Below are 27,579 nucleotides of genomic sequence, written 5' to 3' on the forward strand. Positions count from 1 at the left end.
TGTGCTACTTTTGCAAAGTAATAAGAATTAGAATAATACCAAGAGTCTAATATATTGTGCAGATTTCAGAGAACCACATATGAAGTGTGAACATTGTTCAAGGATGCATAGCAGATTCGGACTGCAACATTTGGACTTCGATCATCCTTTGAAAATGGAAAACACCACTGTTTTGGTACTGCTGTCACTCCTTCCCAGATGTTGGAACCTTTTTATTTATGATCGGTATCTCAATTCAGATATACTTGGTAAGAACAGTTCATGCATCATTCAGTTCAAATATTGTTGTTGTTACACTTATTAGGATTCTATTAAATAGAAATGATCAGACTTACACCTAGTTTCCATATTTTGTGCTGGTTGTAGCCAACAGAATTTCAGTAGGAATCCCTAAGTTGCAACATTGAAATGAAGAAATCCATAACAAAATGAAGAAAGCAAACAAGATAATGGCATAGGTATAATTTTTAAAAAATGTAATACTTCTCTTTTATTGTTCTTCATTTCTCATTATTCTGTTTAACGTGTTTAAGAAGGGCATTGATTGCTTCACCCCATGCACTATTCTGTTAATTCTTGGGGTCTTTTCCTTAATTTGCTAGGGAAGACTTATTAACATTTTTCAACTTTGTCGGTTCATTTTATCATTAGACATGTATTTGTGTTGTGTCCTTTAAAAAAATATTAATTCATAGCTTTTCTTTCTCCATTTTGTTCCTTAGAATTGAAATTCAGAATGCGTGTACGTTCGATTAATTATTTGTCGCTCTCGCCTTCACGGGATCATGAATATCTGGGTTGATTTGAAGACAAGCAGCTCAACAGTTGAGGAGCTATTTCATTACTTCCGGTACGCTTCCGGAAAATTTGTATTAAACTACCATGTGAACTTTGTTTCCTGTAGTTCTTAAGATGTCAGTCCAAGTTTAAGCTAATTAAAGTGTACTGTTCAAGTAAATTTTTTTTTTTTTAAGTATTTATGTGCATCATTCTCTATCTAGTGTTTAAGAGACGATTTCGAGTGTAGTCTTTAAAAATTATTCTTTTAGGTGGTAATTATAATCATGTAAACAATTCAATCTCAATAACATTTCTAGCAGCATTTACATGTTTTTACTTCTTTCTGTATGTTATTTTGCACTCTTTTGACAATTGACATGTGAAATTCCCTTTCTTTTTGTTTCTAATAGTAATTTCTCTTTTACACCGTTTGAAACTTTTAATAGTCGGATGACGTTGAGCTGTCTGAAAGCATGGTCCATCCGTTCCTTCCAATCGTCCGTGGATACCAAAGAATACTACCCGAAGGGTTTTTTCTATCCAGTGCGGCTGGTTTAGTTAGCCGCACGACATCTGATGGCAGCATAAATAAAGGTAAGAAGGTGTGCTAAAGTGGCGTGTTTGTTTATTATTATAGACATTCCATGTCAGGTCGATATTGGATCGGCTACGGCATTTGCTTGATTGCTTCATCAAGTTTCTAAAAAATGTCTTTTTAAATGATTTTAAAAATGAGTCATATAATGAGCCATTTCTCTTTAGAACTTTCACGGCCGGTAACTTTCGCCTGAGTATAGTGCAGCTGTCAGAAGTATTACATGAAGTAGTCTGTATTACAATCAACTTCATACGTTAGCTTCAGGTCTGCTTCAGGTACGTTTACTTTGCACTCTATCTATAAGTCTAAACATATTTATCGCATTTCCTGTAAGATAATTTGGATGGTAATTGTCAATAACGGTGTCAAGTGTCAACAACAAAGTTCACTTGTCAGATTTTTTAAAGTTTGCTTTAAAAATGTTTAATTGTTAAAAGTGTTAAATTTTAAAAGCTGTCTATTGACAGCCCTATTTTCGAATTGAAGGGTTGTTTTAGAAAAAATGTATTAAACTTTTTCTTAAACAACCCTAGAAAAAATGATGTATTTTATTCAGACTTTTTTTAGGTGATGTGCTGTCTTGATTTTTATTTTTTTTTAATGAAAAAGAAATTGAAAAAACAACCCTTCCAAATTCAAAAAAAGGGCAGTCACCAGGTGGCTAAATATTTCAGTGTGTTTAGGGTGGTGTTCAGGTGTTTAGTATGTTGGTAATAGGGGAGGGGTGATCAAAGCACTCAGACCAGTGAGACGACATACCTCTCATCAATTTTTTCTTTCGATACGCCTTTCGAGAACGGTTACTCTCGTTATTGCGGTACAGTTTCTCTCCTTAAATATGTCGTCATAAGAAAAGTTAGTCTTGGTTTTTTACTTCAAGTTTATTAAGTTTAAATTTATTTTCTAGTCGATATAAATCCAAGCCCATAGTTGCCCGTATACTTGCCAATTCCATGTGGCCAGTACACCTGTCAAAATGTCGTCTCTTGCTGCGTGTTGCACGTTTCGTTACATGTCAAAGTACTTAATTAGAACAGTTCATGAAATAATGTCGAGTAACTTAATAATTCTAAGACTTTGTTTCCACCTTTAAATTCTGTGATTCAGTTTCTGATAGTAATTGAGTTTTTTTTAAATTACCAATTATCGTACATTTGTATTCTGAAGTAACCAGTTGCATGACCTATTTTCTGTGATTTGATTTGGGAATTATTTCCGTCGGGAGATTAACTTGAATCAATCTTGCGAAAACATGGATTTAGCTATAATAATTTGAAGTTTCTTTCACTAATCTAATTTATTTTGTGACAGGTTGGTGGAGATTTTTCTCAATGTGCATTGCCAATTCAACAAGCTGCCTCTGATGTATCGTGTTGGGAGGTGAAAATGTGCAGATAACAAGAAATCTGGAATGGTAACATCTACTTGTAATATGATGACTTAAGTGGGTTGGTATTTTGTCTAAATTTTAGTTGATGCTGAAAGTGTTTTTTGCTTAGAGTTTACTTGTTGGGCATAAAATTCTTGATTTAGTAGACAATTGACGATTACTATGTTTCAAGTAAGAAGCCTTTGTGAAAAGATTTTGATAAATGTGGGAAGAGTTGCAATTTTCTTCATTTCACAAAATTATTTGATTAACAGCTAAAATTCCCTTTTTTATATTTTCTGCAAAAGGTAATAGTTTATTCATGTTCTTTTTCTTTGCAGGATTCCTTGGTAGATAAAGTTTGAGCTGTTAGTGGTGATGTCTGGTGTTGCAGTCATTTTCTGATTGAGAGATGCATTGAAACGTTAACCGCATTGAAATGGAGCTTCTGCAGACTTGCTGTTCAACATCATACTTGAATTCACCACGTTGGTGTCCATGCCTTGTTGAGCTGTCGTGTGAAAAATAATCGGAATCGCCTGATGGTATCTTGTAGGTGTGTTCTTTTGCTACCTGTACCCATGTTGAGGTAATGCTTGTTTAATAATCTTATTTAATTATTGAGTTGTAACTAAAGCTCCGTTGTCGTTTCAGTTTAACCATACGTCGCCGTTCCAGATTTGATCCATTGGTGAAGCTAAGGAAAAGTTGCTGTAATTCAAGACTGAAATTATTTAGATTTAGACAAATTAAAAATGTAAATCTATTGTTCCTTTTTCCCTTAGTAAACAAAATGTCCTCTGTTGACTAGTTGTGTGGAAAACAGGAATATAATGATGGAATGGCGAATTGCAATGAGATTTTCCATTACCTGTGAGAAAGTTATACCATGAAAATATTGTTCCTTTAACACCCCGCCTATATAACTTTTCGATATTTGTTATTACATGTTGAAAATATAAATTATTGAAATCAAATTTGTTTTATGCAGCATGGTTTCATTTTCAGTTCCATTGTTATTCATTCTGTACAATATCCAGCACAAATTTTTATTGATTTTGAAATTTTGCAGAAAATAATTATCGCCATTTATTATTTTATTGTCTTTAACGTTTTCTTTACAAAATAAAAACATTTTACAAGTTCATTTTATTTATTTTATCACAACTACATATCATTCATGTCCCCCAGGGAGGGGAGAGCCCGTGACTTTCCCAACCGCGATAATAACATATGCCGTTGTTATTTTGTTGATGCGGAAAGCCGGAATTCAATCTAGCAGTTCTCGACTGTATCAAAACTGACATAGAATCAGTTTGCCACAGTCGTATACTGCCCAAGTAAGAAAGCAAAGACAACAGATGAAACCAATTCAAGTCAACAACTCACTGGCAGAGCAAAACTGCAAATATGAATAAAAAATTTTCTAGTCAGCAAAATGTGATACCACTTGCAAAGCAAACAACACAAATGAAAACAGTTAAAATATTTCAAGTCAACTACCCGGATATCACTGGCAACTTCAGGCTTCAGGAGACCGCCAGCACTGCTACTTCTGGATAACACAGGAATCACACACTGCATACAACAGTTCAATTAGTCTTCATCAGTTCATCACATCGTACACCATCAGGCTGCAACAAGGTAACCAACAACGAACCTATTTGAGAAAATAAAAAAATTACCATCGGGGAAAAACAGTATGTACACAGTTAAACAGGACTCATTATGACAAAAGAATACAAGGAGTAAGACAAAACTACGCAGTCCAACAGATCTCTCCTATATCTCAAATTTTACAAAGGAAGTTAGAATTGGTAAGGTATTCAAATTGCAAATTGATCTCTAGTCATTTTAACAAAGAAGTAATTTAGTGGGGAATTGGATTAAAATAATTACGTTTGCTTTTGCATGGGACGAGTCGTCAGGTACAGGCAGCAAGACACACGAGGCACGACATTTCGGCAAAATGAACAGGCACTCAAGTCCGAGTTAGATAATTTGACAAATTGGTATTGAAATCACCTGTAAATTTACACATCGAAATTTAACATTCAATATTTAGAACCCTAAGAAATTGACAAAAAATACCTTTTCATTTTGGGAAACGTCACAACCAGCACCCCACTTCTGCTGCGTCATGGATCAGTCAGTCATGGATCAGCCGAATTTGATTGACTAGCGCCACTTGAAAAGATTGACTAGCGTCACCTAGCGACAGCCAATTGCATTGCTTGCTTGAAGACAGCACGCAGCAGCTAAATTTGAATTCGTCACGCCTTTCACTAGCTGGCACGAAATGAATCAAGTGGGGATGGACACTAGATTACTCCAGCAGCTTTCCCAACACATAAATTCTTTAGTTAGCTATTTCAGATCATTCTCCTAACTAATTCAACATAACAATCTATAATATTAACAGCAAGTATGGAGGGTCAAGACAAATAATTACAACTTACAATTTTGTGAAGAAAAGAATCATTTTCCTGCCTGTAGCTGTAAGGCAGCAGCAACATGTTATCTGTGTATGAGTTAGGGTTCCAAGTTTCCAACTAACTTTGGCATCAAACAATTAGTCATGTTGAATCTAAAGGAAATATGCCAATAAATTTCCAACATTCATGCAATAAGATTCAATCGTCCGTCGCATATTTTCGAAGATTCAGAAATGTTTCGACGTTTGATATTTGACGGGAGCGCAACTGTAGGATTTAAGAATAGCAACGCAGGTGAATAGAGACAGAAAACCCCCTGGCAACATGTTTATCCATCAGCCAAATGATTTGGCTAGCGGGGAAGTAAAAACCAAAGTCATTTCGCTAAGTGCTCGTCTCATCTTTGAGCACAATACTTTGGCCCATCAAATCTTCTTGTCGTACACACACAAGATCAATAATCAAGCCTACTAGGCTATTCTCTCCAGCTGTTCAAGTTCAAGTCAAAGTTATACGTCTCCCCGGATTCAGGAAGAAAAAAGTATAACAACTACTTTGAACGCCTCCGCCTCATCCGCTTTGACACAATCAAAACAGCCGACACTTTTTCTACACTTTCGAGTAACTATTTCTTTTAAAAATAAAACATAACCAAATTTAGTGAGCTCATTAAAAAAATAATAATCATCCGGAATAAAAATATAACGACCACTTTTAACCGGAAGAAAACGAAAAAAGGTTCGTCAAAATTATTTGTTCGCCGAATTTTTTACCACGGCGATGCTCGAGATTGTCTTGCCCACCCCCGATCCTTATGTATGTATAGATATTAAGTCCGAACAGTGGCACGTACGGCACATGACTTTGGCGACACGTTTCAAGAGGCCTGTTACCCAGAGATACAAAGTGTCCGCATTCACAGACGGACGTCCATTTTCTATTTTCTTTTTCTTTCGACCAAACGAGTTGGTACCCATCGAGCATATAAAAAAATAAAAATAAGGATCGATCCTTTGTATGTGTGTGTATATGCAGAGAGACTCTCTGTTATAGCTAATTAATCAAGCGTGAAGTGTGTAAACACAAACAGAAACAAAACAAAAAAAGAGAATTGAAAAAAAGGCTGTTTTTTATCAAGTTCTCAGAGCCGGAATAATCCGCACGCGGATCTATTTTCCTCCACCCCCTTAATGAAATACACACCAGACTTATATATAACCCTTATATTTTGTTTGCCACTCACAACCATCCGGACCAGTCTTATATTTAATACGATGGCGGGCCGGAATGATGACTTATACTTCTAGCAGGATCTCCTTTTTATGTCTCTATATTGACTAGTGGGTAGGGGGCATAGAGACCCTGTCATCGCCACCTTTACAGAGTGACGATGAACTGCTACTGCTGTGATCGTTGGCCCGTAAAAGAAAAAAATCCTGCGAGAAGAGAGAAGATGAAAAATTCAACCGGAATCGGCCGACTCCCATCAATACGAATTACATACCAGCGGGGCGGGGCAATTCAAATGATTTGATATTTGGGATAAGCCGTTTATTATCAGTAAAAAATGTACTGCACCGCGTATTTCCCACTTAAGGATCTCGGGCAAAACCGCGAATAAGAGCAAGGATTTTCGTTCTAGTCTACAAATAGACGACGACTAAGGATCGAATCGGCGGGATTTTCCCCCTCAAAAGTGTTTGCAAAGCGGATGTGCATACACAACACACACGACGACTATGGAGGAGCAAAAAGGATCTTTTTTCTACAGATAGCGCTAGACTATAGAGAGAGAACGATCTGTATGCCATACTGCTGCTGGTGGTGGGGGCCTAACTTGATTTACTCGGCAGCACACACGGCTCGATGCCAACAAACACACACGACGCTTGTCGGATCATTTCGATGCCTTTGGCTTTTTCTTTCTCTCGCATCGAGTCCTACGATTTTTTCAATTCCTTCCTTAATGTTGTTTCTCTCTCCAAACATTTTTTGGGACTTGCAAACAAACTTGAAGGCGAAATCTGTTTCGATAAAAGTGGAGTATCTTTATAGGCAGAGCGTCGCCAAACAGATGGGCAGACAACAACAACAACCGAACAAGAGGCGCCGTGGATCGGTTGCACACACTCCCGCCAGCTAGAAAATGGGAGAACAACAAAAGAGCTACACAACAACAATATGTGTGTGTGTGTGACTCGAGTATATATCGACTAGTGCCGTGACGCCCGGCACACAAATACAAAAGAAAGATGGAAGAAGAAATCCTTTAGCCCCCCCACCAAAAAGACATTGACTCTTTCGTTTCTCTCTCTCTACGCTTGTTGAAATCATTGTCCATCCATTGCCCATGTTACACACGAAATCCAAATAGGAGGGACTGAGCCGGAGGGCACACTTTGTGTCTCTTTTTCTCAATCGGTTCGACACGCCAGTGTGCAGCTGGATTTCTTCTATGGTCCTCCTCACTCACTATCTCCTATTTACAGTTTGCTAACCCTTTAACACATTCTCTCCCCCCTCCTATTTCTTGGCTCCTTTCGACTTGGGGAGGGCTAGGCGGCTATAGCTCCTACCGTGATGTAATGAACATGGGTCCCCTCCTTCTATGTTTAGTGGCTTATCGCTCACAAACTGTAGACGTCGGGACGGACGATTCTACATGCATAGAGTCTTGCTCTCCATTCTGCCACATGTCGACGATTGTTGGCCGCCCCTATTTAGTGTCGTAACACGGATGACATAAGAAGAGAGTCGCCATACGTACCACCAGTCGAAATCTCTCCTTCCAGGCAGACCTTCCAAGCACACTTTCCAGGCAGACGATCCTACCGGCAGCCGGAAGAATGTGGCGACATTTTTCTGTTTGGTTCCTTTTTTTTAGAATAAACAAGAAAATAGAAATATTAAAGTCAAATTGGATTTTCCCCTTTTTTTGGTTAAATAAGAAGAAATGATATTATACGGTGGAAGTATTTTATTACTTTTTTAGCCCGGAGTGCCTCCTCCTCGGCGAGTGGGTGTAAGGGTAAGCACAATATTCGGCCGTAGTGTATGGGCTGCAATCTGGGGATTCTTCTTTATTGGATTTCGACCTAGAGGAGAGAGAGAAACTTGGTCCAACAAATTACAAGTACAAGAATTTCTCAACAGAAAAATAAAATAAAAGAAGAAGAAACAAAACAATAAGACGACACGAAGCGAAAAACGATAGTAGGAGGATAATTCTCAAAACCGGAAGTACGCGTACGTAGAAAATAAAACATGAACTTTACCATAAATTTGACGAGGATCACGAATATGTGGTTCTTTTGTGCTTCAGATGAATATTAACTAATCTACTGACAGAAATGAGAAAACCGGAAGTCCCCCAAATTCCGAAGTCCCTCCCCTTTTTCTGACAGGGTGGAAGAAGGGTGATTCATTTACGACGGGCGGGAAATATTCAATTTTTTCAAATTAGGCCTACTCAAATTTCTACGAACTGCAGTTGCCCTTGCACCGTTTTATTTACTTCTCTCGTCGTTTATTCTGGGACGGGCAAAACGGTTAAAAGGAGGAAAATTAGAATCCCGGTGAAAAAAAAATCGACCACAAGAAATGCACACAGCGCGTATTGGATTTTGGTTTCGGGGGAATAATAATAAATAAAAAAAGGGAAAATGGATAAGTAAATGCGGCCGGAATCGATCAACGTTTACGGAATAGGCCTCCAGCACTCTATACTCGACCCACTAACCAAAAAAATGTCGATGGAAAGAAAATTGAATAATAAGAATAAAAGGTAAAATAAAAATAAAAATAAAACGGGACCTGGATAGTAAATGAGTCTCCGAGCGATTTGATACTCCGTGGCCGGAATGGACAAGACGCACTCGAAAATCGTCTCCTGGCGGAGTGAGCGGTCGTGGACGACCCGGTAGAGTGTCACGTCGTAGAGTCCGCGTCGATTCACCACTCGGATAGATGGAAGACTGGCGAGCCGTGTGTATAATGGCGGAAAGACATCCGCACACACAGAAAGCGTCTTTTTTATTTCTAGAGAGAGAGTTCGATTAATCAAATAAGAAAAAATACAAAGTCTTGAGGAAACGACCCGGCGAGCTCCTTAATAACAATAGAGGAAGAAGAAAAAAATAATTTTGGGGAGGCGACGTTAAAAATAGGAGAAATAAACCGCGGCCAGCAAAGCACCCAACACACACACACACCACCCTCTCCGAAAGACAGTCAAAGAGTTAAGTCAGATGAATCGAAGTTGGCCCATCATCGCCAGCGGTGCCCCCGCAGATAGAATAGAAGCGAGCGACGGGGCCAACGATGGACGACGACCAAAACGACAAGTGATGGACGGTCTATCGCCTAAAAACCCACACCGACCCAATACAAGCCATCCTAACCATATGGGTGGTGATCCGTCCACGCCCAAAAGATCGATTTCATCCATATCTTCCGCACAAAAAAGAACGAGAAGGCAAAGGAAGAAGCAATCATAATCAAAGACATTATTGTCATCATTCTAATAATGATGATGGCAGCAGAGAGTTACGTCATATTAAGGTAAACTCATTATTGAAATGGAACGTACCCGGGACGGTCTCCACGGTAGAGCTGAAGTTTGGGCCTGGGCGAAATTCCTTCAACTCGGCATGTGACGTTGACAGTGTCGACCGACATTTTCTGGTGCCATATTTCCAGATTCCGGACCGGAGCTGATGAAAAAATAAAAAATAATTAATTGTTATTTAGTCTCATTAGTTTAATTATCCAATAAATTATACGAGACTTATTGGGAAAAACGGACTAATGGAAATGGAAATTCCCGCTGCACTTAACGCAGAATCACCCCGAAAAAAAACAAAGTTGCGCATTTCCAACAAAATCCAGCACATCGATCATGATGATGATGTTGGGAGCCCCAGGGCAAAGCCAGCAGCAGTAAAAGAAGATTATGGACGATAATCGATATACTGGGTGGGATCTGTCCTTGCCATCTGTTTTCCTCACATTTTTTCCCTTTTTTTCTTTCCGTGTCTCATTTCTCTTCTACAAATTCTTTTATCAATTCCTTATCCTTTTTTTTTCTTTTCGTACATTTTGGCTTATCCTATTGTCCCAAATAAAAATGTGAAAAACATTTATATTATTTATCATATAAAAACGATATTCCAAATCGGACGTTGCTAATGTCGAAAAGATGTTGGAATATCAAAAAGATGTCATAACGATATCGTGATCTAACTGGGTATACCAATGATCCTGGATAAATGCTAGTCCTCATTGACGTAATGCCATTACGTCCCTTTGTATCTGCTCCCTTAACAAACCTTTCGGTATGGCGTCTTAACCCACTCAGCCACACGATACTAAATATATTATCAATTGCAGACTATTTACATTGAATATTTTGCATTTCTCGTGATGAAAATAGAGCTTATGTTCTTGTTAGGAAAAGAGTAAGGATAAATAAGTAGATAGGCCTATATATAATAATCAAGATAATGATTTGTCTATTAGTTTTTATTGTTAAAAATGTGGGACTTTTTTATCCAGTCAAGTTATCAAATTTACCTAGGCATGTAGTTCAAATCCTTGCAAATGTTAAACTTTTTAACATTCAAATTTGTATTTAATGATTATGTTTCATTGTTTAGTGTATCTCAGATTATAAAAATAACATCATTTTGATATTTCAATTTCTTTTCGACATCAGCAACGTCCGATTTGGAATATCGTTTTTACATGATAAATAATATAATTTTTTTCACTTTTTTATTACAACCATAATAGTCTTTACATACGTGTATGTATAGTAAGGACCGCTGATATTATGGTATCATAGCACAATTTAAGTTAAAAAAAAACACACATTCTTCATAACGATATCGTGATCTAACTGGGTATACCAATGATCCTGGATAAATGCTAGTCCTCATTGACGTAATGCCATTACGTCCCTTTGTATCTGCTCCCTTAACAAACCTTTCGGTATGGCGTCTTAACCCACTCAGCCACACGATACTAAATATATTATCAATTGCAGACTATTTACGTTGAATATTTTGCATTTCTCGTGATGAAAATAGAGCTTATGTTCTTGTTAGGAAAAGAGTAAGGATAAATAAGTAGATAGGCCTATATATAATAATCAAGATAATGATTTGTCTATTAGTTTTTATTGTTAAAAATGTGGGACTTTTTTATCCAGTCAAGTTATCAAATTTACCTAGGCATGTAGTTCAAATCCTTGCAAATGTTAAACTTTTTAACATTCAAATTTGTATTTAATGATTATGTTTCATTGTTTAGTGTATCTCAGATTATAAAAATAACATCATTTTGATATTCCAATTTCTTTTCGACATCAGCAACGTCCGATTTGGAATATCGTTTTTACATGATAAATAATATAAATTTTTTCACTTTTTTATTACAACCATAATAGTCTTTACATACGTGTATGTATAGTAAGGACCGCTGATATTATGGTATCATAACACAATTTAAGTTAAAAAAAAACACACATTCTTCATAACGATATCGTGATCTAACTGGGTATACCAATGATCCTGGATAAATGCTAGTCCTCATTGACGTAATGCCATTACGTCCCTTTGTATCTGCTCCCTTAACAAACCTTTCGGTATGGCGTCTTAACCCACTCAGCCACACGATACTAAATATATTATCAATTGCAGACTATTTACGTTGAATATTTTGCATTTCTCGTGATGAAAATAGAGCTTATGTTCTTGTTAGGAAAAGAGTAAGGATAAATAAGTAGATAGGCCTATATATAATAATCAAGATAATGATTTGTCTATTAGTTTTTATTGTTAAAAATGTGGGACTTTTTTATCCAGTCAAGTTATCAAATTTACCTAGGCATGTAGTTCAAATCCTTGCAAATGTTAAACTTTTTAACATTCAAATTTGTATTTAATGATTATGTTTCATTGTTTAGTGTATCTCAGATTATAAAAATAACATCATTTTGATATTCCAATTTCTTTTCGACATCAGCAACGTCCGATTTGGAATATCGTTTTTACATGATAAATAATATAAATTTTTTCACTTTTTTATTACAACCATAATAGTCTTTACATACGTGTATGTATAGTAAGGACCGCTGATATTATGGTATCATAACACAATTTAAGTTAAAAAAAAACACACATTCTTCATAACGATATCGTGATCTAACTGGGTATACCAATGCTCCTGGATAAATGCTAAGCATCAACGACGTTAATACAATTATGTCGAGCTCTCTTTAGTTAAATCTTACTCATAGCTCATAGCTCTTACTTCATAGTTAAAAATGTCAGTTTTATTCGAAGAGTGCCTAATTTGTGGGGCACTTATAGTTTATAGAAGTTCCATCCGCGAAAAACACGTTACCATGGCCTACTATAATGAACGGCCCATCGGCTGGCTATATCCCTGTTGCCGAATGGTTCCCAGCGCCTACCCCTTCCCATCCCCTACTTTTCATAGCCAGAGGGTCGTAAGCTACATCAGAAAGTTCCACATTCCATGTCGTCTTTCCATGCCCCACAAATGAGGCACTCTTCGAATAAAACAGACATTTTAACTATGAACTGTATGAACTGAGCTGACAGGAATAACTGTTCCGCGCACAGCTTGATAAAATTCACCAAGCATGTTACCCGAAGGGTTACTGGTCAAAGTTTCGTTTGCCGTATGGTTTACATTGGTATGGTTTTTACATGGGCACCCTCAGTTCTCGTAACACTACACAGATGGCTTTTTGCAGTTCTCGTAACACTACATAGATGGATGCACTGGTTTTTTAACAATTATTGATTGTAATCAACATTTTTATTACATTTCAATAACTCTACTACGTAGCTGAGGATATTTAACATCTTTTCTGAAAATTTGGCTGAAATCTATTCAGGCGTTTGATCAGACGGAGAAATTGCTACTTTTTCACAGAATTTCAGTAGCTGTTATAGCAGACGATAACACAGATGGGAGGGATAAACAAACGATAACACAGATGGCAGGGATAAATAATATTAAAAGTAAACGTTACTTGAAATAGGATAGGATTAAACGAGAAATCCAATGATTTATAAAGTTACTGCCTATAGTTTTATCTCTAGGCTGATAACTAGGCCTAGTTATGGGCACAATAGACCTCTTGCACAATGCGGATAGCAGGATTCTTGTAGTCCGACAACGCTGCAATCCGCCATATTGAGAAAACCACACCCTTTTTTAACACTGTCTCTTATGGAAGTATTATTTTAAAGTGTTTTTTCTCTTAACTGGATGACAACTTCGACCAAAGGAAAAAATGGAAAAATACTACATCATTCAGGTAATCCGTAGCGTGTAAGTTTTCCATTATTGAAGTAGTGGAAGTCATATTAATTAAATGTTTTGTACAGGGCATCCCCTAAAATTTCAAAGTTGGTTTTTTCACAAGTGTGTTGTCAAAGGGTGTCCTTCTTCTTTTCTGCGCCCTGCGATCAATTTTAAGAGCTCATTAATGGGCTGATCCCCTGATTGAATAGCCAGTATCGTGTTGATATGTATTTTTTATGATTTCATATTCTCATTATTCTGAGGTCGACACTTTCAACTCAATTGCTGTTTCTGATCTACTGGCTGTTGCACATGAATATAGGTAACAGTTATTAAACCCACAGCCAAATTGATACTTCTATTGAAATCCTAACATATTCCAATTTCTTTAGTTACAGGCTAGGGATAAACTCACAGCATTGGAGGTTTCACAGGAATTCCAAATATCTATTGTGTTGGCCCAAGAACGTCTTTACTTCATGGAAAGAAATAGATTGATTTGTAGAGATGATACTGTTAGAGGTCTCATCTTTTATCCTAATCTCTTCTCAAGTTCTGCTTAATAAACATTTAAAAATTGTATTAAAAAGTCGTGCGCGTCTAATAATTCACACCACACAGAAGGAACTCTATGGGTTAACTCTTAAATGTAATAGTTTTAACAACAAACCGATATACTGTACATATTTGTTGTGGATTGAAATGCTTATTCTATATCAAAATCTACAAAATGGAATGGAGAACCTGATAGATTAATGTAAAAGATGAGAATTTAGACAATGAACAGCCAAATGGCAATTGTATTTTCAATCAAAGCATTGTCCCTCAAGAGAGATCAAATGAGAAGTTTTTCAATTTCTCGTTGTAAAGACTGAATCTGTGGTTTCAGTTGTGATCCCTCATGTACAGTCACAGAACAAGCTGCAATAACAGAACGGGAGACTCCACAAGCACGTCCAAGTGCTAAATAAAGAATGAGTTTATTATAGCACATCTAAACTAATAATTTTATAAAATTACCTTGCTTTGAACGGACAAACACATATGACATATGGAACGTGTTTGTCTTCACAATCACACAGCAATGGCAGATGCAACAAAATCTCCAATTCGCAACATTAACTTGTTTTCTGTATCATGTTTCACTGTAAAATTTGCAAATCAATTCTTGCAATATTACTGTCTTACCAGAGTCATTACAATTTGGAATAGTACCTCGTCACACATGACAATCTAAATAATTAGGAAAAATTACCAAAGTGTTTCAGTGGGTATTGTTTCAGTATGTTTGGGTCCTACATATGTAAACAATGCCCATATGCCCTGTACAAAACATTTAATTAATATGACTTCCACTACTTCAATAGTGGAAAACATGCTAACATGCTACGGATTACCTGAATGATGTAGTATTTTTCAATTTTTTCCTTTGGTCGAAGTTGTTATCCAGTTAAGAGAAAAAACACTTTAAAATAATACTTCCATAAGAGACAGTGTTAAAAAAGGGTGTGGTTTTCTCAATATGGCGGATTGCAGCGTTGTCGGACTACAAGAATCCTGCTATCCGCATTGTGCAAGAGGTCTATTCCACCAAACCTAATTTCTACCGTCACTGCAAAGTAAAAATTTATTACGACATAGGGTGACGGGGCTCATATAATTCAACAGTTTGCGGATTGCCCCGCCACGAGGCGTATTAATATCGCATTCAATGTTAAATCAGGATTCTAATATCTCATTCAATATTGATTCAGGATTTCAATATCTGAATGGATATTTAGAGAATATGAGCTTTAAATAAAGACCCGTCCCCGTGTGGCGTGGGGCGGCGGGGCTCCGCAGCACCAAAGTCGCACGGGTGTTTGTATTATTAGCTACATATATATTACTAAAAACTTTGAGACATTAATTAATCGCACGGAGTTAGTATAAGCTGCATATATATATTTACTTAAAACTTTGAGATATTAATTAATTTTTTTTATATTCCAACGGGAACCTTGCAACCCCGATAACGGATGCCTGCATATTTGTCGTAACTTTATATTTATTGGTTAAATTAAAGTTAATTTAAATTCCAATCCCTTCGGGTACCTTGCGGCGTACGTACGCTGCCTACAGTGGCGCTCATGGTGTCAAAAACGAGGGAAAAATCGAGGGAGATGCCGGTCTCTATATTTTGTAGGCGTATTTATTGTATTAGCCGCTAGATGGCGCCAAAAACAGCTAGGTTGAATCCCCGGGTTGAGTCACCGGGTTGAATAACCGGGTTGAGATGAAGGGTTGAATCCCCGGGTTGAGGGTGAACTGGGTGGCACTAAAAACTTGCCATACAGCAGCAGCTGTTTATCTTATTTTTCTGTTTTGGTACCTATTATATCTCTCCCTGCGCATATATTTTCGCTTCTTCTTCTTCTGCGACTGCGCCATTTTTGCTAGGCCCCCAGGAGAAGAATCTTTTATTTTCTGTGTTAATTTTAAATCAAAAAGAAAAAGAAAAATGGTGTACGGTCATTTCTGCACTGTTTCTCGGGGTTCTCAGTTGTATAGCTATTCTGCCGGGAAGCGGTTGAGCACGAGATGGGATCGTCTCGTTTGCGCCAAAGTTCACTGGAGGAACGTTACCGCAAATGTTTGCGCATTAGAAACAACCTAATGGGATTTGATATTTTATAATCCCCCCCTTCCGTCGTCTCTTGAGTGTTTATTTTATTTCCTTAAACATTATTACCAAATAATTATAATCCTATAATGATGTCTGCGAGAACTGAATCATGTCGACTACACCCAAAATAATCCGCCCGCGCTCCTTTTCGTATATTAAACTAATCCGGACTCCTAAATGCCATGAATAAATATTGATTTGAGCTCCTGTTTTTAGGTTTGAGACGTTGAATCAAATGCGGCATGAAAATGATTATTGTCCCGCCGGCAGTCTCACACGAGGAATATCGTCTGCTGCTGCACATTTGACGGTTTCCAGACGGTTGTTTTTATTTTTTCTCTTTTTCAGCAATGAAAACATTTTGGCAGCACTCGGGAGAGAAAACCGCAACAACAGCAACACTCACGACCGTTTTTTCTCTGTTTCTCTCTCGGACACCTTTGGCCTGCAGTTGGAAATTCCATGACGGCCAAGGCCTGAAAGGCCAACACCAACACAAAGGCTCGCCGCTATATAGGGCCTATATGACGCGAACGATTCGTCCGTGTTATTCCAGCAAACGGGCGTTGTAGCGGATGACGAAACCGAAATTAGGAAAAAGGAAAGAAAAGCGCACGATATTGATGAGGCCGCGGATCAAACTATATAGAAATGAATTAGTACCTTCACTTTTGAAAATGTCAAATTCATTTTCATGTTATTGCTGAGACTGTGATGGGACGATGTTGCGTGATTCTGTGGAAAAGGACCGGGTCAGACTAAGCACTGGCTTCCATATGCGCCTCCACTGTATCCAGCCTAGACTTGAAAGGCAACCAGGAAAATTCAAAATTGGTCGGTGAGGAGCTTTCACTTTAGCCGAACTGTTTTGTTTCATTGTTTTATTTTCATTAATGTAAAACATTTTCTTTTATTACAGAGCACGCAGTTTCTTTATGAAAATCGTGTGGTCTAGGCACGGAGATTCTTGTGCCAATGCTGGCCTTTGCCCATGACGGAAGAGGGACTTCCACCAACGTCCATCGTTATCTTCGCGACGCACGCTCATCTAGCTTCCCTGCTTCTAAACACAATTTGTTTTACTTCACTAGCGACTTGGCGAGTTTCTGGACCACTTCATGATCGCTTCCGTCCGCTGTTACACACCTTCAGTCACTCACCACGGGATTATGCCCAGGTACCCAACAATTGACTTATTTTCGTAGGTTATCTATCAATAGTCTAGTTGCGTTACACTCTGTCTGTGTAATAGTTTCCAAAATCAGGGCCTTCTTACTCAAACGAACTTTTACTTGGACGTTTCTTTTTTCGAACGCTAGATGGCTTTTCGATAATTTGCAGCTGTCAAAACAGTCAGTTTCAGTAACTTTGCACATTTCTTTAAACATTTATTGGCAGTTATTTTGTTGAAATAATTAGTGATAACTGACGATTACTATTCCCCCAACAAAGCTCACTTGTTAGATTTTTAATAATGTGTTTTTTTCTACTTCCGGTTTTCTCTTTTTAGTCAGTAGTTCAGTAAATATTCAATTGACGCACAAAAGAACCACATATTCGTGATCCTCGTCGAATTTGTGGCAAAGTTCATGTTTTTTTTGTACGTTTTCGTACTTCCGGTTTTGAAAATTTTCCTGATGCATAGAATATTTATGGTAAAATCTATTGCACTCCGGAGTCCGGAGCGCTCTAGTGTCAAAAGTGGCTATTGCACTCCGGAGTCCGGAGTCCTCTAGCGTCAAAAGTGGCTATTGCACTCCGGAAAGGAAATATGTAGTACTTTCATTTGGCGACCGATGGCATTCTGTTTCTGTGTTTTGAAATTTGAATGGTTTAGATTTGAATTATTTGGAAATTCAAATAAAATGTATTTATAACAATAAAATATATTTGAATCTCACTAATAAATAAAAATAGTCAGTGTATAGAAGGAACTTTTATTTCGTTATCGTTAACTTAGCTAGAGTACTGAGTACAATGTCCAACATTGAATCAGCTTAAAATTCAAATTGTTAATATAGTTAAGTGTCTTGCAACAGGAATAAAGTAGAATTTATAAACATTTCAATTCAGGGTGATATTTCTTGTTAACCATTTCAATGTCTTGCTCTATATGCTCAGTGTTATTATTTATATTATATCATTATATTCAAAGTAAGGATTTAAACAGGTTGTTAAACACGCTATAAACGCACGACATAGTGAGTCACCCTCTGTCGCCCCCTTACTTGCCCGAAGGTCGAGCCGGAGTTCTCAGAACGGGGCTTCGAGGGGTTCTTTGTGACCTTTAAACGCATTGACCAGCAACTCACTATTTCTGCTGATTGACACGTAACGTGTGATTCAGCTGATTTCACGCTATAAACCATGCAATGCCCGTGGGTCTTATTCCAATAAACTAACAGCTAAACACGTCTTTAATATCTTGAAACAAAACAATACAAAACTAAGTTAACATGCAGATGCAGTTTACTTTATTATAGTGAAAATATCAAAAGACATTTTAACTGAATTGTGAGTGCGAAAAATACTTGGTATTTTCGTGTTCAGTTTCACTCGGTGCTTTGTCATCACATGAATGAACTGACAATGAAAAAATAATTGATTTAAGAGGGGAAAGAATTGGCACATGGTGCGGCGTCAATCAAAGATCCTTTAAGAGCGGAATATGGAAGCGCCTTGTCCTTTGATGATGGGTTGCTTTGGGTTCCAACGCCGCGGAGATAATCATAAACAAAGTTCAATATACTGAAACCTCAGAAAATAGAGCAAGAAGTTGAAATGGTTATCAAGAAATACACCCTGAGTTGATATGTTTATCAATTCTAATTGATTCATGTTGCAAGACACTTAACTATATTTGCAATTTGAACATTAAGGTACTGATTCAATGGTGGACTCTAGCTAAGTTAACAATACTAACCAAGTTCCATCTTTTATACTGGCTATTTGTGGTTATTAGTGAAATTAAAATATATTTGATTGTTATTATAATTACATTGCAAATTTATTTCTTACCTTTAATTGAATATTTAATGAATTCAAAACCATTGTAAAGTCTAAACACAGAATCAGTCGTTATTTGCAATTCGTCGCCATACATTTCCGGAGTGCAATAGCCACTTTTGACGCTAGAGGACTCCGGACTCCGGAGTGCAATAGCCACTTTTGACGCTAGAGGACTCCGGACTCCGGAGTGCAATAGCCACTTTTGACACTAGAGCGCTCCGGACCCCGGAGTGCAATAGGCGTGACCAATATTTATTTCACTATTTAGTGACAACGTGATATCTGACAAATGATATCGATGAGAGCGCATGGATCCTTATAGCTCAACGTGAATCCGCCACTAGCCGCAACACCTTCACCTATGATCGCTGCGATCTGAACTGTAATAACGCGGCCGCTCTGTCATCGTTGCCCAATTACCCAAGTAATTAATTACCTATTTCTGTAATATGCTTTTTGAAATTGCATTATGGGGTTGGTTCTATTTGTTCAGGCCTGTTACGAAGCTGTCCTGTAATACACCGCTCCCCGTAGGCATCATCCTGGGTCACTTCTACTCCCACCTCCTGTGCAACAGCAGGAGTGAGTTACAAAAATCTATTTTTCTTTTCTTTAGAATAATTTATTGCTCTCCCCAGCCCACAAAATATTATATGAGCACACCTTCCTCTACCTATGCTTAAAAAAAAACACTTCGAAATTCTCAGTAACAAGTGAAAATTGTTACCGTAAGATGTCGTTTCATTCGAAATCAGCTGATCAACCCCTCCCCCCGCCCCCTCAACATTTTATTACCTGTTTACTGTTTCTGCTTGCGCTTGTCTAGTTTGACCAGTTCTAGTTGGATGCTTGGCTTATGGAAAATAAAATGGAAATATATCTTCATAGTTGTTCATGGAAAGTCGTACGAGTAAGTGTTTCCATACTTCCAACGGTTAGTTTATTGAAAATGTTCAGGAAGTAAAATTAATTCATTTCTGTCTGCAGCTGGCCCTGCCTTCCACCATTTAATAAGGTTGGGCTTATTGGCCCCTGGATTCCGGGGGCCAATAGCACTTTTGGCTATTGGCCCCCGGATTCCGGGGGAAAGCTATTGGCCCCGGCCGCTAGGGGGCCTACGAGGAAGGGCCGCGTCTACCAGCAGGCTTTTGACAATTGACACCAACATGGTCTCCACGTACGTACGGGCATGTCCGTACCAAAAAACTGTCGCATTTCTAGCCTTCTCATTGGCTCACAGGCTTCAGAGCGTGAAATCTATTGCCATGCCGGTCCGACAGGGCAATAGCCATAGAGGGCTATTGCCCTGTCAGTGCTAAAACGCCCATCTGGTGACGGCTTTTGGTAGCCTGTTTGAATCCAAATGAATGCTAACTAGAATTGTCAGCTCACCTGCGTTAGCAAGGGATGTTTGCGATTTTTTTCATAAAATAAAATAAAAATTGCTTATGACCATGATATGAAGAACAAAAGTCTAAAAAAATGGTAGCCTTTCTGAATCCATATGAATGCTATGTAGAATTAAGTTAACGACCTTGTAAGTTATAATATTGGACGTTATTGTAAAGCTATAGCTATCACAGAATTTATTTTAAAATTTGTTTTCGTAATAATTCAAACCTCAATTTGAAATTTGTATCAAATTGGGTTGTTAGACACGAAAATAATTTTTCTTTTTTATTTTATTTTACCATGTTATGATCCCACAAAACTAGTGTTTAATTAAAGTAAGCTAGGGAATATTATTAATTCAGAAGGATATTTTATAAAATTTTGTATCATTATGGGTAGTGAATAGTTTTAAAAACTTGTTTATAGTAAAACATATTCTTAAAAAACGTAAAGCATTTATTGTGTTTTGTTTTTTGTAAACAAAACAAATGCGTTATAATTTAAAGCATGTAAATTACATGGTTTCATTTACAACAACAGAGTGAATCACCCTCATTCTCCCCCCTTGACCTTGTTTGGCTGAAGGTTGAGCCGGAGTTCTCAGAAGTAAGAATGGGGTTGGAGGGGTTGTTTACGACCTTGAATGAACATCATCCAGCAACGTGACTCACCATTTCCCCCTTTTCTGCTGCTTGATTCCCACGTTACGCGTGAATCGAATAAGAAAGATGGGACCCAACGGGACTCCCGTTTTATGCAGAACTGGCTGCGCATGGTTCACCGTTCACCCTCTTTCGTTTGTGAGAGAATTAACGGAAATTCATTAGTCTAACAAAACAACAAATTATGAACACAAGAACTATATGGCCATCCTGCTTCTTAAAAAAAAACTTGTTTCATTGCACTGAATCCGTGAATCGTTTCACTTTTTGAATGCTTTCCTTCCACCGGGTCGATTATTTTTTAAACACTTAAATCGCCGCATATAATAAACAAACAACGTTAAGTTATATTTTTTTTAACAAGAGGGAAAGCTCACTGAATTTATAAGGATCAACCTGATACCGTGAAATTTTTCTACCTATGTATTCCTGCTCCAATTATATTTTTTAGTTTATAGAGTTTCGGTTATAAAATTTAAATTATTGAGTCCTGTCATCCTACATTGCTTCTAATTTTACACAATAAGAGTGTGTTCACCGTCACTCGTGGCTGTGTACTTAATTCCAATGAAAAAGACATGACGACGAAGAACTATCACTTGTCAACAACACGGCTCGGCTGTGCCTTCCCCGTAGTACCCAAGGCACAGGCAGTGACTTCAAAAACAAAAGACTGCTGTGAGGCGCGATCCTTTTCCAGTGTCCCCCTAGCGGCAGGGGCCAATAGCATTTTTGGCTATTGGCCCCCGAAATCCGGGGGCCAATAGATTTTTCCATTTAATAACTCAACATGTAGTCAATCACTCAATCCAGATTGCTGAATGATAACGACGAGAATTAAAGGTTGATTTCCCTTCTTAAATTGAAATAACTCTTTTATGAAATATTCTAAATTGTGAAATTTGAATTTATTATCTTTCATATGTGTACATAGCACTAGTTTGAAATTCTTTGGACCCCATTGCCAAGTTCATATCTCTGCTTCTTGTCTGATGAAGAACAATGGCAGCCATTGTAACACACACAGCCATCATATCCTAGACTTGGCTAGTGAGGAGGATTTCTTGAACCCAAGCAAGTTCAACACACTTCCCATCCTAAGGTAAGTGGTTAATGAGTTATGCATTGTTGTTTAGTTGAACATTGTACGTTGTAGGATGTTTACACTTTGACTAACCTGAAGGATGTCATTGGATCATCTGCCCTTAATGATGAAACTTGGTGGTGGAGCCTGCTGCTATAGCTGCCATCCAAATTTACCAGGCAATAAGCTTGGTTTGAAGTCTGAAAAAATCGCAAATGTGACAAGATGTTAAAGTAAGTTTCAATTATTACAAAATTAAAATTAGATGCTGCTCATTAATTTGTAATTCAGGAACTTTCACTTTGATGGTCTCCATTATTGGCTCCAACCCCGCTTCTTTGTTGATAAAGGAGTTGGTTCTGAGTGGCAAACTCACTGAGTATTGTGTGGATTTTTCCTCTCCTTTTACTTGTGCATGCAATCTGAGAAGCTGTTGACCTCTTTGTGAGATCTCTGGTAGGAAAACCTCATCAAGACCAAGTAGAAGTTATGTTTTATATTCAATAATTTATATTTCTCTTAATGTTTGGATTGCGAAAAAATAGGGATTGAGTGGTGCCATCGCTTTGGCTTTCGATTATTTAGTTGGCTTCACCTTCTGCGTCAATAAATTGCGTCCATGCAAGACCGACACCTTCAACAAGTACACCCTCCGCATGTCCTATGAAGCCTTACGTCGATTGATTGACAGCATAATGGACAAGGCAATAAATAATGTTTGAATATTCATTCGATTTAGAGTAAGGCACTTTCCACATCTATTTTGGACGTGTGGTTTTACCCGGTGAGATTTAAAGCGAACTAAACCTGTCTTTTTTTCCTGTAGGTTTCTATGGCTATTTGATTTGTTGGGGACCCATTAAATAATAGGAATAGAACAGGTAATTATTTTTTACTTCAGTTTTTATTAATCTGGTGAATATGGTTACATTTGTTTGTTTGTTTAGTCACCCGTCAGGGGGCAGAGAGTTTGGTGTTTGTGGCAAATTTTCGCCATTTATTTTCTATCCAGTTTCGGAACTGGTGTTTGTGATGAATGCGGTGAACTTCAACATTTTCGGTTAATTTTTTCTGGGTCGAGTCCATTTGCAACAATTTAAAGTAACATTAATTTGTTACAACATTTCCATTGATGCTGAAGATTTATTTTATTTTCATTATAGGTTATGCTCCTGTAGTTGATGTTCAATGTGCGAAAGACTTAGGTAGGTAAGACAATGGGAAAATACTTTTTGCATCAAGTTGCAAATGGTTGTTTGTTGATGAAACACGAAGGTTTCATGTTGTGGAAGTTGCAAATAGTATGTTGTTGAGTTATCTGTTGTATACTGTTTTTATCTTGAGAAGAGTTCTATATTAAATTAATAATAAACAATTGAAATTGGAAAAATTATTAGAAGAATGTTGGGGATGTGTATAAACTATTTAATATATCTATTAAAAAAGAAATTTTTGACGCGGAAGAAAAATGCTGTATAAACTAATAAAGTATCAAACACATCAATGCATATGTATCAACTTCCATAATATCCTTGTATTATTCTAATATTAAATAAACAAATTTATTTTCTACTCAAATTTTTTCTTAAATAATTTTCCTTATGTAACATTAGTTGCTAAAACTCGCACATCATGAGTCTTCCAAGTCCCCATTCGAATAGAGCCCTCCTCATAATCCTAGTTATCACAGCGGGTGAGTGACCACCGACGGACGTTGGTTAATGGTTAGTTAGGGAAACGGGGTCACAGAAAACAAGGGAGCCCAGATATGCACTTGTAAGTTATCTACTTCTACCTAATTTATTAATATTGATTGAAAGCAAGCTCTTCTGTAACCGTCAACTTCTTCAAATTGTAGCAAAGGGTTAACCTGAAATTAAATAAAATGACTAACTAAGAATGCAGTAAAAAAAAGATAATGACAAGATACTTCGAATAAGTTTAACATCTCTCTACATATTCCACTAGTGGATAAGGTCTGGAACAGCGGTGAGGGATTAAACTAGAAAGATGATTTAGATGTCAATTTTAAACAAGATTGCAGTAACAGCAAGCAATACCTCAAATGAATCAATTGAATAAAGGAACCACAGAAAGGAAGAGTTCAGCTGCTCAGGTAAGTACTTGCAATATGGTGTGTCTGCAATATCACATAGAAAAATCAAACAAAAACCTGAGGACAAACACAATTGATTGTAGATGTAGAAAATGTTATTAAGTTTACATGCTCAAACTGCAGCTCACCATTATTAAAATCGGAAAAGAAAGTCAATCAAGTGAAATGACGTCTCAAAGTTCTTGGATTCAGCATTTAAAAAACATGCATCTGAAAGACAAAAACAGAAAATGTGTAAGATTGCTGTGATATTGCAATTTTGGATTCCATTTTTAGTATAGGCACACTACAGCTGCAGGATTGATGACAGCTTAGAATTCCTGGCCAGCTTCAACAATGGTCGTCATTACGTCTGGCAAATGATGACAAATGGACTGGTAAATATTGAAAGGTTTCGTAAAACCTCCACTCAAAGCGGGTTTTCGTTCGATGATGTTTTATTTCCGTAACGCGCATAATTTAAACAAATCAAAAATACATCAAGAGAGATTGGAGGCATACACACGGCCCTTTACCGAGTAGCCAGCGTCAAAGTCTACAAAGACACAAATAAGACAAGTTTAAAACGGAGAACGAGCGAGCCAGCACCAGACCGAATAAACGGCCTGACACTAGACCCGAGAAGGGGTGAGCCAACACTAGACCGACTGAACAGCCTAGCATTGACTGAAGAAGAACTGCGTTGGGTGGGGTTTTATACTGAAAAGCTAGGTCAAATGAGGTCGGGAGAAAGTCGAAGTAATAAAAGAGAAAGTGATTTGAATCGAGGTCAGCGAGAGAGCAATAAACGAACGAGGAGAATGAACTATTTTGCCGAGAACTAGAGCGCTGACAGCCAATCCTTACAATATGGATTAGAACATTTAGTTAACGTAATACCAAGTTCATTCATCTTTCAGTTTTTCAGTTTCAAAAACATCATTGTTAACTTAGGCTGCATATTGATTTAACTTTTCGAATTCTTTCAATTTTCCACATTTCAGCTGTCAGCTCGTTCCTTGGAGCTTGGCTTGGGACAATCGTCTCGTCTCGTCTGCATGAAATACTGGCATAATCTAGCGGTGGTTTTTAACAATTCATACGATTGTCCAGTTTGCCGCTAGAGGATGTTGATATTGTTTATAAAAATGGCGAAATGTGTGAAGAGTTTTGTCATCTTCTGTTTTCGAATTTTCATGTTTTACTGCCCAAAATCAACCAATTTACCTGTATGCTTATTATAATTATTCTTAGTACATAGTAGAAAATTTTCTATCACTCACTGTGTACTTGACCGATTGAGTAATTGTGTACTGTCTACTGTACTTGGAATTCTAGAAAATGTACCTGCCGTCTAGTCATCAGATTAAATTTCGACTCCATTTAAAAAACCAATTGCTCAACCGTTCTATGACTCACGCGCTCAGCATCATCTGCATCATCCTCTCACATCTTAGACAAAACTGCAAGCTGTTATGCCCAAAAGTTGTGGCATTGCATGTATGGTTACGATAAGAATAACCTTCTGAATTTACTACCTCATCATCCATCAATGCAATGAAATAATCTCAAAATTCACACCCATTTGTTTAACAGGTTCCTTCTTGCCTGAAAGATGTTTACACCTTTAAACACTTTTGGTGGGGTTGTTGCGTCATGAAATTGTATTGCTGCCATTCCCTACATCTCCCACTTCATAGCTACAAGAAATGAGCCTACAACAGAAAAAAGCCTACAACAGATTGAGGTAAAGGTGTGCTTCTATGTTCTTGATTTATCATGTACTTAACTTTGGATTCCACCTTGGTCATGAAAATTTATGGGCCTCACTGCAATGTTAAAACCTTTTTCTGTTCTTTGCTTTAGGAATTCATAGGTTGTGTGGTATGTCATTGGATCCATTGGATTTCGCTAATCAGCCGCCGATGTCAATCTACAACGCAGTTTCTTTATTGGAATTGTGTGGTCCTGGCACAGAGATCCTTGATGCTGGCCTTTGCCCATTACAGAAGAGTGACTTCTACCAACTCTCTGCTCCATCCTTATCTTCGCTTCCCACACTCATCTAGCTTCTCTGCTTATTATGCTGCTAAACAATTTGTCGTACACTCGTACTTCACTACCGAGTTATACCAGTCGCTTCCGTCGGCCTGTCACTCTCCACGGATTTATGCCCAGGTACCCGACAATTGACTTATTTTCTTAGATTATCTACTAGTGATCTACTTGCGTTAAACTCTATGTCTATGTAGTAATTCTAAAATCAGGCCCTTCTTGCGCGCAAAGCATTATTAGACGTTTCTTTTTTCTAACGCTAGATGGCTTTTCGATAATTTTCAGCTGTCAAAACAGTCAGTTTTAGTAACTTTACACATCTCTTTAAACATTTATCGGCAGTTATTGTGTGGAAATTTTTAGTGGTAACTGACGATAACTATTCCGCCAACAAAGCTCACTTGTTAAATTATCGATTTTTGCTTTTTTTTCTACTTCCGGTTTTCTCATTTCAGTCCGTAGTTCAGTAATTATTCATTCTACGCACAAACAAACCACGTATTCGTGATCCTCGTAAAATTTGTGGTAAAGTTCATGTTTTTTTTGTACGTTTTCGTACTTCCGGTTTCGAAAATTTTCCTGAACTATGGTTCAGGAAAATTCTCGATTTTGGCCAAATTTTGGATTTCGTTTTAATCACACCTAATCGACCCCAAATTTCACGGAGATCACGAATATGTGGTTTAATTTGACGACAGCTCAATGGTTGAGGCGCTGTGGTTACTTGCGGTATACTTCCGGATTTGTTTTTAGAAGACTAGCAAGTGAGTTTTGTTATGTGTACAGTTCGCAATATTTTAAGGAAGATTTTAAGCAATTCAAAGCTGGAGTTTAAAGTTTTGAGCAAAAAAACCAGAACAATGAACCTATATGAATTATGTGACTATTATGTAACTTTTATTGGCATGTCACTAAATAATAATTGTTTTCTCTTTATTCAGATAATGCATTGGAAACGTCGAGAAGATGGACACTAAAACGTCGCCGGTATCTCCAAAATGTCAGCGCGGATCATCATTTGTTGTTGGTAATATTTCTGTTTGTGTTAGTTAACCCGGTGTCTGCCACGCCTTTGTTCTCCCCTAGCTCCTTAGCACG

The 27,579-nt window shown here is 37.5% G+C and overlaps 1 protein-coding gene and 4 long non-coding RNA genes across 5 annotated transcripts in view; 4 read left to right on the forward strand and 1 right to left on the reverse strand.

The window, feature by feature from the left end:
• Positions 1–27,579, reverse strand: part of LOC124312826 (exportin-1-like) — a 639,300-nt gene that overhangs the window by 387,700 nt on the left and 224,021 nt on the right. The window lies entirely within an intron of this gene.
• LOC124313610 lies at positions 2,101–3,659 on the forward strand. The gene is made up of 4 exons (XR_006910877.1): positions 2,101–2,233; positions 2,690–2,792; positions 3,089–3,336; positions 3,402–3,659. It is a non-coding gene; the product is annotated as an uncharacterized LOC124313610 (long non-coding RNA).
• On the forward strand, positions 4,428–4,742 carry LOC124313700. Its single transcript, XR_006911005.1, has 2 exons — positions 4,428–4,564; positions 4,622–4,742. It is a non-coding gene; the product is annotated as an uncharacterized LOC124313700 (long non-coding RNA).
• Positions 13,368–14,101, forward strand: LOC124313600. The gene is made up of 3 exons (XR_006910864.1): positions 13,368–13,532; positions 13,603–13,841; positions 13,912–14,101. It is a non-coding gene; the product is annotated as an uncharacterized LOC124313600 (long non-coding RNA).
• LOC124313592 lies at positions 22,524–23,067 on the forward strand. The gene is made up of 3 exons (XR_006910848.1): positions 22,524–22,564; positions 22,623–22,811; positions 22,877–23,067. It is a non-coding gene; the product is annotated as an uncharacterized LOC124313592 (long non-coding RNA).

The sequence above is a fragment of the Daphnia pulicaria genome, chromosome 9 (assembly GCF_021234035.1).
Source record: "Daphnia pulicaria isolate SC F1-1A chromosome 9, SC_F0-13Bv2, whole genome shotgun sequence".
NCBI lineage: Eukaryota > Metazoa > Arthropoda > Branchiopoda > Diplostraca > Daphniidae > Daphnia > Daphnia pulicaria.